The sequence below is a fragment of the Rutidosis leptorrhynchoides genome, chromosome 4 (genome assembly GCF_046630445.1).
Source record: "Rutidosis leptorrhynchoides isolate AG116_Rl617_1_P2 chromosome 4, CSIRO_AGI_Rlap_v1, whole genome shotgun sequence".
Lineage (NCBI taxonomy): Eukaryota > Viridiplantae > Streptophyta > Magnoliopsida > Asterales > Asteraceae > Rutidosis > Rutidosis leptorrhynchoides.
Genome location: NC_092336.1, coordinates 229,446,026 through 229,457,450, shown reverse-complemented (window position 1 = coordinate 229,457,450; position 11,425 = coordinate 229,446,026). Strand labels below are relative to the sequence as shown.

The following is an 11,425-nucleotide window of genomic DNA, read 5'->3' as shown; positions in this document are numbered from 1 at the left end:
CTTAGTCATCTTTTCTATTCGTCTCTCGAAAGAATCTATCTTTGCAGAAATGGAATCAAAGTCATGGCTAGAATTGGCTCTAGCCGCTTTAGATGATCTAACGATGTCTTTTTCTTGGTGCCACTCATGTGAGTGGGAAGCAGTGTTATCAATAATTTTGTAAGCTTCAGTTGCGGTTTTCTTCATAATGGAACCACCAGCTACTATGTCGATGTCTTTTCGTGTAGTAATATCGCATCCTTGATAGAATATTTGTACTATTTGATAAGTGTCTAAACCATGTTGAGGACATCCTCTCAACAACTTTTCGAATCTTTTCCACGCCTCATATAGAGTTTCATTTGGCTTTTGCGTGAATGTTACAAATTCTCCTTGAAGTCTCACTGCTTTAGATGCCGAAAAGAATTGTTTAAGATATTTTTCAACTAAGACATCCCATGTATCAATCGCCCCTTCAGGTAACGATTCTATCCAATCTTTGGCTTCTCCCTTTAAAGTCCAGGGAAATAACATGAGATAAATCTGTTCATCCTTAACTTCTCTGATTTTAAATAAAGTACAGATCCTATTAAAGGTTCGAAGATGTTCGTTTGGATCTTCCTTCGACGCACCACTAAATTGGCATTGATTAGTTACCATGTGTAGGATTTTTCCTTTGATTTCATAATCTGGTGCATTAATGTCTGGTTGAGTAATTGCGTGACCTTGGCCAGTGCGTTTAGCTCTCATTCGATCTTCCATACTTAGAGGTTCCAGATTTTCCATGATTGAATTTGTTGAATATGAATCACTAGAGGATTCTGACTTAATGGTTTCTTCCTCGACAATCTCTGGATAAGTAATTTGTGGTTCAGGAGGAAAGATTAGTGGTTCAAGATCTCTGAATTTTCCTTGAATATCCTCCGGATTCTCAATTGTGAGGTTGGGTTCAAAAAATGGATTATCGGAAACTTGAATTGGAGTACTTGGTCGACTAGATGATGATTCTAAAGAAAAATCAACGGCGAAAATGTTGGCTAGATGTCTTGATCGAGTTACAGGTGGTGAACGTATGAAAGGTGGTGAACGTTTTGCTCGGTGCATTCACTGAATATCCTATTAGTTATAAAAATAAAAATTATATAAAGCTATCAAATTAATAGACTTTTCTGATTTTGCCCACGTTTAGAATAACCAATATGAAATGTCCCGTTCTTATTGATTAAAAACGTTCCATATTAATTGATTTCGTTGCGAGGTTTTGACCTCTATATGAGACGTTTTTCAAAGACTGCATTCATTTTTAAAACAAACCATAACCTTTATTTCATAAATAAAGGTTTAAAAAGCTTTACGTAGATTATCAAATAATGATAATCTAAAATATCCTGTTTACACACGACCATTAGATAATGGTTTACAATACAAATATGTTACATCTAAATCAGTTTCTTGAATGCAGTTTTTACACAATATCATACAAACATGGACTCCAAATCTTGTCCTTATTTTAGTATGCAACAGCGGAAGCTCTTAATATTCACCTGAGAATAAACATGCTTTAAACGTCAACAAAAATGTTGGTGAGTTATAGGTTTAACCTATATATATCAAATCGTAACAATAGACCACAAGATTTCATATTTCAATACACATCCCATACATAGAGATAAAAATCATTCATATGGTGAACACCTGGTAACCGACATTAACAAGATGCATATATATAAGAATATCCCCATCATTCCGGGACACCCTTCGGATATGATATAAATTTCGAAGTACTAAAGCATCCGGTACTTTGGATGGGGTTTGTTAGGCCCAATAGATCTATCTTTAGGATTCGCGTCAATTAGGGTGTCTGTTCCCTAATTCTTAGATTACCAGACTTAATAAAAAGGGGCATATTCGATTTCGATAATTCAACCATAGAATGTAGTTTCACGTACTTGTGTCTATTTTGTAAATCATTTATAAAACCTGCATGTATTCTCATCTCAAAAATATTAGATTTTAAAAGTGGGACTATAACTCACTTTCACAGATTTTTACTTCGTCGAGAAGTAAGACTTGGCCACTGTTGATTCACGAACCTATAACAATATATACATATATATTAAAGTATGTTCAAAATATATTTACAATACTTTTAATATATTTTGATGTTTTAAGTTTATTAAGTCAGCTGTCCTCGTTAGTAACCTGAAACTAGTTGTCCACGTTTAGATGTACAGAAATAAATCGATAAATATTATCTTGAATCAATCCACGACCCAGTGTATACATATCTTAGTATTGATCACAACTCAAACTATATATATTTTGGAATCAACCTCAACCCTGTATAGCTAACTCCAACATTCACATATAGAGTGTCTATGGTTGTTCCGAAATATATATAGATGTGTCGACATGATAGGTCGAAACATTGTATACGTGTCTATGGTATCTCAAGATTACATAATGTACAATACAAGTTGATTAAGTTATGGTTGGAATAGATTTGTTACCAATTTTCACGTAGCTAAAATGAGAAAAATTATCCAATCTTGTTTTACCCATAACTTCTTCATTTTAAATCCGTTTTGAGTGAATCAAATTGCTATGGTTTCATATTGAACTCTATTTTATGAATCTAAACAGAAAAAGTATAGGTTTATAGTCAGAAAAATAAGTTACAAATCGTTTTTGTAAAGGTAGTCATTTCAGTCGAAAGAACGACGTCTAGATGACCATTTTAGAAAACATACTTCCACTTTGAGTTTAACCATAATTTTTGGATATAGTTTCATGTTCATAATAAAAATCATTTTCTCAGAATAACAACTTTTAAATCAAAGTTTATCATAGTTTTTAATTAACTAACCCAAAACAGCCCGCGGTGTTACTACGACGGCGTAAATCCGGTTTTACGGTGTTTTTCGTGTTTCCAGGTTTTAAATCATTAAGTTAGCATATCATATAGATATAGAACATGTGTTTAGTTAATTTTAAAAGTCAAGTTAGAAGGATTAACTTTTGTTTGCGAACAAGTTTAGATTTAACTAAACTATGTTCTAGTGATTACGAGTTTAAACCTTCGAATAAGATAGTTTTACATATATGAATCAAATGATGTTATGAACATCATTACTACCTCAAGTTTAGTAGGTAAACCTAATGGAAGTGACAAGAAATGATCTAGCTTCAAAGGATCTTGGATGGCTTGAAAGTTCTTGAAGTAGGATCATGACACAAAAACAAGTTCAAGTAAGATTTTTACTCGAATTAAGATAGTTTATAGTTATAGAAATTGAATCAAAGTTTGAATATGAATATTACCTTGAATAAGAAAGATAACCTACTGTATATAACAAAGGTTTCTTGATCTTAGATGATTACTTGGAATGGATTAGAAAGCTTGGAAGTAAATTAGTAAACTTGAAGGGATTTTTGGAGTGTTCTTGAAGTGTTCTTCCTATGATGATTATAGCTTGATTCTTGAAGTGATTTTTGATGAAGATGATGATTAACTACTGGAAAAATATGTTCATAATAGTGTGGGTGTATTGAGAGAGAATTAGAAAGAGAATTGGAAGTGAAATGGAGTGAATGATGAGTGGTAATTGGTGAGTGGTGAGTGGGGTTACAAGGAGTTCTAGTTAGTTGACTAGCTCATGGTAGAAGTTAAAATTGATTAGTCATACATGACATAATCAAGAGTGGAATCCCATGCTAGTTCCTATTGGTATATACCCATAGTAAGTACGTTTTGAAGCTGTGTATAATACGGGTAAAAATACGACTAGAATTCTTGATGAAAGAAAAGAATGGGAAAGTAACTGTAACCATTTTCGTTAAGTATGAGTGTTTTGATATATGTCTTGAAGTCTTCCAAAAGTATTTTAATACATCTAAATACACTACATGTATATACATTTTAACTGAGTCGTTAAGTCATCGTTAGTCGTTACATGTAAGTGTTGTTTTGAAACCTTTAAGTTAACGATCTCAATTAATGTTGTTAACCCATTGTTTATTATATCTAATGAGATGTTAAATTATTATATTATCATGATATTATGATATATTAATATATCTTAATATGATATATATACATTTAAATGTCGTTACAACGATAATCGTTACATATATGTCTCGTTTCGAAATCCTTAAGTTAGTAGTCTTGTTTATATGTATATAACTCATTGTTAATATACTTATGGAGATACTTACTTATCATAATCTCATGTTAACCATATGTATATCCATATATATATCGTCATGTCGTTTTTACAAGTTTTAACGTTCGTGAATCGCCGGTCAACTTGGGTGGTTAATTGTCTATATGAAACATATTCCAGTTAATCAAGTCTTAACAAGTTTGATTGCTTAACATGTTGGAAACATTTAATCATGTAAATATCAATCTCAATTAATATATATAAACATGGAAAAGTTCGGGTCACTACAGTACCTACCCGTTAAATAAATTTCGTCCCGAAATTTTAAGCTGTTGAAGGTGTTGACGAATCTTCTGGAAATAGATGCGGGTATTTCTTCTTCATCTGATCTTCACGCTCCCAGGTGAACTCGGGTCCTCTACGAGCATTCCATGGAACCTTAACAATTGGTATCTTGTTTTGCTTAAGTCTTTTAACCTCACGATCCATTATTTCGATGGATTCTTCGATGAATTGGAGTTTTTCGTTGATTTGGATTTCATCTAACGGAATAGTGAGATCTTTTTTAGCAAAACATTTCTTCAAATTCGAGACGTGGAAAGTGTTATGTACAGCCGCGAGTTGTTGAGGTAACTCAAGTCGGTAAGCTACTGGTCCGACACGATCAATAATCTTGAATGGTCCAATATACCTTGGATTTAATTTCCCTCGTTTACCAAATCGAACAACGCCTTTCCAAGGTGAAACTTTAAGCATGACCATCTCTCCAATTTCAAATTCTATATCTTTTCTTTTAATGTCAGCGTAGCTCTTTTGTCGACTTTGGGCGGTTTTCAACCGTTGTTGAATTTGGATGATCTTCTCGGTAGTTTCTTGTATAATCTCCGAACCCGTAATCTATCTATCCCCCACTTCACTCCAACAAATCAGAGACCTGCACTTTCTACCATAAAGTGCTTCAAACGGCGCCATCTAAATGCTTGAATGGTAGCTGTTGTTGTAGGAAAATTCTGCTAACGGTAGATGTCGATCCCAACTGTTTCCGAAATCAATAACACATGCTCGTAGCATGTCTTCAAGCATTTGTATCGTCCTTTCGCTCTGCCCATCAGTTTGTGGATGATATGCAGTACTCATGTCTAGACGAGTTCCTAATGCTTGCTGTAATGTCTGCCAGAATCTTGAAATAAATCTACCATCCCTATCAGAGATAATAGAGATTGGTATTCCATGTCTGGAGACGACTTTCTTCAAATACAGTCGTGCTAACTTCTCCATCTTGTCATCTTCTCTTATTGGCAGGAAGTGTGCTAATTTGGTGAGACGATCAACTATTACCCAAATAGTATCAAAACCACTTGCAGTCCTTGGCAATTTAGTGATGAAATCCATGGTAATGTTTTCCCATTTCCATTCCGGGATTTCGGGTTGTTGAAGTAGACCTGATGGTTTCTGATGCTCAGCTTTGACCTTAGAACACATCAAACATTCTCCTACATATTTAGCAACATCGGCTTTCATACCCGGCCACCAAAAATGTTTCTTGAGATCCTTGTAGATCTTCCCCGTTCCAGGATGTATTGAGTATCTGGTTTTATGAGCTTCTCTAAGTACCATTTCTCTCATATCTCCAAATTTTGGTACCCAAACCCTTTCAGCCCTATACCGGGTTCCGTCTTCCCGAATATTAAGATGCTTCTCCGATCCTTTGGGTATTTCATCCTTTAAATTTCCCTCTTTTAAAACTCCTTGTTGCGCCTCCTTTATATGAGTAGTAAGGTTATTATGAATCATTATATTCATAGATTTTACTCGAATGGGTTCTCTGTCCTTCCTGCTCAAGGCGTCGGCTACCACATTTGCCTTCCCCGGGTGGTAACGAATCTCAAAGTCGTAATCATTCAACAATTCAATCCACCTACGCTGCCTCATATTCAGTTGTTTCTGATTAAATATGTGTTGAAGACTTTTGTGGTCGGTATATATAATACTTTTGACCCCATATAAGTAGTGCCTCCAAGTCTTTAATGCAAAAACAACCGCGCCTAATTCCAAATCATGCGTCGTATAATTTTGCTCGTGAATCTTCAATTGTCTAGAAGCATAAGCAATCACCTTCGTTCGTTGCATTAATACACAACCGAGACCTTGCTTTGATGCGTCACAATAAATCACAAAATCATCATTCCCTTCAGGCAATGACAATATAGGTGCCGTAGTTAGCTTTTTCTTCAATAATTGAAACGCTTTCTCTTGTTCATCCTTCCATTCAAATTTCTTCCCTTTATGCGTTAATGCAGTCAAGGGTTTTGCTATTCTGGAAAAGTCTTGGATGAACCTTCTGTAGTAACCAGCTAGTCCTAAAAACTGGTGTATATGTTTCGGAGTTTTCGGGGTTTTCCACTTTTCAACAGTTTCTATCTTTGCCGGATCCACCTTAATACCTTTTTTGTTCACTATGTGACCGAGGAATTGAACTTCTTCCAACCAAAATGCACACTTTGAAAATTTAGCATACAATTTTTCCTTCCTCAATACTTCTAACACCTTTCTCAAATGTTCACCGTGTTCTTGGTCATTCTTTGAGTAAATAAGTATGTCATCAATGAAAACAATGACAAACTTGTCAAGGTATGGTCCACACACTCGGTTCATAAGGTCCATGAACACAGCTGGTGCATTAGTTAAACCAAATGGCATGACCATAAACTCGTAATGACCGTAACGTGTTCTGAAAGCAGTCTTTGGAATATCATCTTCTTTCACCCGCATTTGATGATACCCGGAACGTAAGTCAATCTTTGAATAAACAGACGAGCCTTGTAGCTGATCAAATAAGTCGTCGATTCTCGGTAGTGGGTAGCGGTTCTTGATGGTAAGTTTGTTCAACTCTCGGTAGTCGATACACAACCTGAATGTACCATCTTTCTTCTTGACAAACAAAACAGGAGCTCCCCACGGTGATGTGCTTGGTTGAATGAAACCACGCTCTAAAAGTTCTTGTAATTGGCTTTGCAGTTCTTTCATCTCGCTGGGTGCGAGTCTGTAAGGAGCACGAGCTATTGGTGCAGCTCCTGGTACAAGATCTATTTGAAATTCAACGGATCGATGTGGGGGTAATCCCGGTAATTCTTTCGGAAATACATCGGGAAATTCTTTTGCAATGGGAACATCATTGATGCTCTTTTCTTCAGTTTGTACTTTCTCGATGTGTGCTAGAACAGCATAGCAACCTTTTCTTATTAGTTTTTGTGCCTTCAAATTACTAATAAGATGTAGCTTCGTGTTGCCCTTTTCTCCGTACACCATTAAGGGTTTTCCTTTTTCTCGTATAATGCGAATTGCATTTTTGTAACAAACGATCTCTGCTTTCACTTCTTTCAACCGGTCCATACCGATTATCACATCAAAACTCCCTAACTCTACTGGTATCAAATCAATCTTAAATGTTTCGCTAACCAGTTTAATTTCTCGATTCCGACATATATTATCTGCTGAAATTAATTTACCATTTGCTAATTCGAGTAAAAATTTACTATCCAAAGGCGTCAATGGACAACTTAATTTAGCACAAAAATCTCTACTCATATAGCTTCTATCCGCACCCGAATCAAATAAAACTTAAGCAGATTTATTGTCAATAAGAAACGTACCCGTAACAAGCTCCGGGTCTTCCTGTGCCTCTGCCGCATTAATATTGAAAACTCTTTCGCGGCCTTGTCCATTCGTGTTCTCCTGGTTCGGGCAATTTCTAATGATGTGGCCCGGTTTTCCACATTTATAACAAACTACATTGGCATAACTTGCTCCGACACTACTTGCTCCGCCATTACTCGTTCCGACACCATTTGTTCCTTTCGTTCTATTAACCCCTGGTCCGTAGACCTCACACTTCGCCGCGCTATGACCATTTCTTTTACACTTGTTGCAAAATTTGGTGCAGAACCCCGAGTGATACTTTTCACACCTTTGGCATAGCTGCTTCTGATTGTTGTTGTTGTTGCGGTTATTATTGTTGTTGGGATGATTGTTGTAGTTGCTGCTGTTGTTGTTGTTGTTGTTGTTGTTGTTGTTGTTGTTGTTGTTGTTGTTGTTGTTGGGCCGTTTGTTGTAGTTGCGATTGATGTTGCGATTGCTGGGATAATTGTTGCGATTATTGTTGTAATTGCTGTTGTTGTTGTATTGGTGATTCTTATCACCGTTTTCCTCCCACTTTCTTTTGACTTGCTTCACATTGGTCTCTTCAGCAGTCTGTTCTTTAATTCTTTCTTCAATCTGGTTCACTAGTTTGTGAGCCATTCTACATGCCTGTTGTATGGAGGCGGGCTCATGTGAACTTATATCTTCTTGGACTCTTTCCGGTAATCCTTTCACAAACGTGTCGATCTTCTCTTCCTCATATTCGAATGCTCCCGGACACAATAGGCACAATTCTGTGAATCGTCTTTCGTACGTGGTAATATCAAATCCTTGGGTTCGTAACCCTCTAAGTTCTGTCTTGAGCTTATTGACCTCGGTTCTGGGACGGTACTTCTCGTTCATCAAGTGCTTGAATGCTGACCACGGTAGTGCGTACGCATCGTCTTGTCCCACTTGCTCTAGATAGGTATTCCACCATGTTAACGCAGAACCTGTGAAAGTATGCGTAGCGTACTTCACTTTGTCCTCTTCAGTACACTTACTTATGGCAAACACCGATTCGACCTTCTCGGTCCACCGTTTCAATCCGATCGGTCCTTCGGTTCCATCAAATTCCAAAGGTTTGCAGGCAGTGAATTCTTTGTAGGTGCATCCTACACGATTTCCTGTACTGCTAGATCCAAGGTTATTGTTGGTATGTAGCGCAGCCTGTACTGCGGCTATGTTTGAAGCTAGAAAAGTACGGAATTCCTCTTCATTCATATTCACGGTGTGTCGAGTAGTCGGTGCCATTTCCTTCAAAATAGTCAAATGGAACAAGTTAATCAATAAGAATATTAAGAGTAGTTAATAGTATTTCGTAGCATAATATGAACTCATTTATAAAAGCTTTTTCTTCATATTAGCGTTTTATAAGTTTAAATTCGGGTAGTACCTACCCGTTAAGTTCATACTTAGTAGCTAATATACAATTCAACTACTACAATTCTATATGAAAAACTGATTATAATAATATTTCGCGTTCAAACTTTTACACAATATTTTACAAACTTACAATACCGCTTATTTTACATATAGCATGAAATATAGCACACAATAAATTTGATACAAGATGGTTGTGAAGATAATTCTAGCTAGTACACAAGTCGTTCAGCAAAGGCAATAAAGACACGTAATTCATACGTCCAGAAACAAGTCATGCATTCTGGTTTTACTAGGATTACTTCCCATCCTTGGTCTTGTGGAACATAACCGTTATGGCCGTTGATAAGACAGCATGTTGTAACGTCGTCAAAGGGACGAGGGTTACGTAATGTCCAACAGTCCCGTAACAATCTAAAAACCTCATTTCTTACCCCAATTACCGACTCCGTCACTTGTGGGAACATTTTGTTTAATAGTTGTAGCCCGATGTTCTTGTTCTCACTTTGGTGAGAAGCGAACATTACTAATCCGTAAGCATAACATGCTTCTTTATGTTGCATGTTAGCCGCTTTTTCTAAATCACGAAGTCCAATATTCGGATATATTGAGTCAAAATAATTTCTTAACCCATTGCGTAAAATAGCATTTGGGTTCCCCGCAATATATGCGTCAAAGTAAACACATCGTAACTTATGGATTTCCCAATGTGATATCCCCCATATTTCGAACGAAAGCCTTTTATAAACCAAGGCATTCTTGGAACGTTCTTCGAATGTCTTACAAACTGATCTCGCCTTAAATAGTTGTGCCGAAGAATTCTGACCGACTCTAGACAAGATTTCATCAATCATGTCTCCGGGTAGGTCTCTTAAAATATTGGGTTGTCTATCTATTTTGTGTTTTTATACTGTAAAATAGACAAGAGTTAGATTCATAAAAAAAAAATACTTATTAATACAAGCAATTTTTACATATATCATAAAGCATAAGCACACTATATTACTTATATTACACCACACGAATACAACTATCTTATTCCTACTCGCTTGTTTCTTCTTCTTCGGTTTTGGTTCGTTTTGCCAAGTTTCTAGGGATATATGATGTTCCCCTAATAAGAGCCGTCGTTATCCACATTGGTTTAGAAAAACCTGGTGGTTTAGAGGTTCCCGGGTCATTGTTACAACTTAAGGACTTCGGGGGTAGACGATACATATAAAGTTCATCGGGGTTGGAATTAGATTTCTCTATTTTTATGCCCTTTCCCTTATTATTTTCTTTTGCCTTTTTAAATTCAGTTGGGGTAATTTCTATAACATCATCAGAATTCTCGTCGGAATCCGATTCATCGGAGAATTGGTAATCCTCCCAATATTTTGCTTCCTTGGCGGAAACACCATTGACCATAATTAACCTTGGTCGGTTGGTTGAGGATTTTCTTTTACTTAACCGTTTTATTATTTCCCCCATCGGTTCTATTTCTTCATCCGGTTCCGATTCTTCTTCCGGTTCCGATTCTTCTTCCGGTTCCGACTCTTCTTCCGGTTCCTCTTCGGGAACTTGTGAATCAGTCCACGAATCATTCCAATTTACATTTGACTCTTCATTATTATTAGGTGAGTCAATGGGACTTGTTCTAGAGGTAGACATCTATCACATAATATCAAACGCGTTAAGAGATTAATATATCACATAATATTCACATGTTAAAAATATATAGTTTCCAACAAAATTTGTTAAGCAATCATTTTTCAAGTAAACACGGTCGAAGTCCAGACTCACTAATGCATCCTAACAAACTAGATAAGACACACTAATGCAAAATTCTGGTTCTCTAAGACCAACGCTCGGATACCAATTGAAATGTCCCGTTCTTATTGATTAAAAACGTTCCATATTAATTGATTTCGTTGCGAGGTTTTGACCTCTATATGAGACGTTTTTCAAAGACTGCATTCATTTTTAAAACAAACCATAACCTTTATTTCATAAATAAAGGTTTAAAAAGCTTTACGTAGATTATCAAATAATGATAATCTAAAATATCCTGTTTACACACGACCATTACATAATGGTTTACAATACAAATATGTTACATCTAAATCAGTTCCTTGAATGCAGTTTTTACACAATATCATACAAACATGGACTCCAAATCTTGTCCTTATTTTAGTATGCAACAGCGGAAGCTCTTAATATTCACCTGAGAATAAACATGCTTT

At 36.1% G+C, this 11,425-nt stretch overlaps 1 non-coding gene across 1 annotated transcript; it reads left to right on the top strand.

Annotated features, from left to right (window-relative positions):
• The first annotated feature begins 274 nt into the window (after positions 1–274).
• On the top strand, positions 275–381 carry LOC139846052 (small nucleolar RNA R71). The gene has a single exon (XR_011758798.1). It is a non-coding gene; the product is annotated as a small nucleolar RNA R71 (small nucleolar RNA).
• The last annotated feature ends 11,044 nt before the right edge of the window (positions 382–11,425 follow it).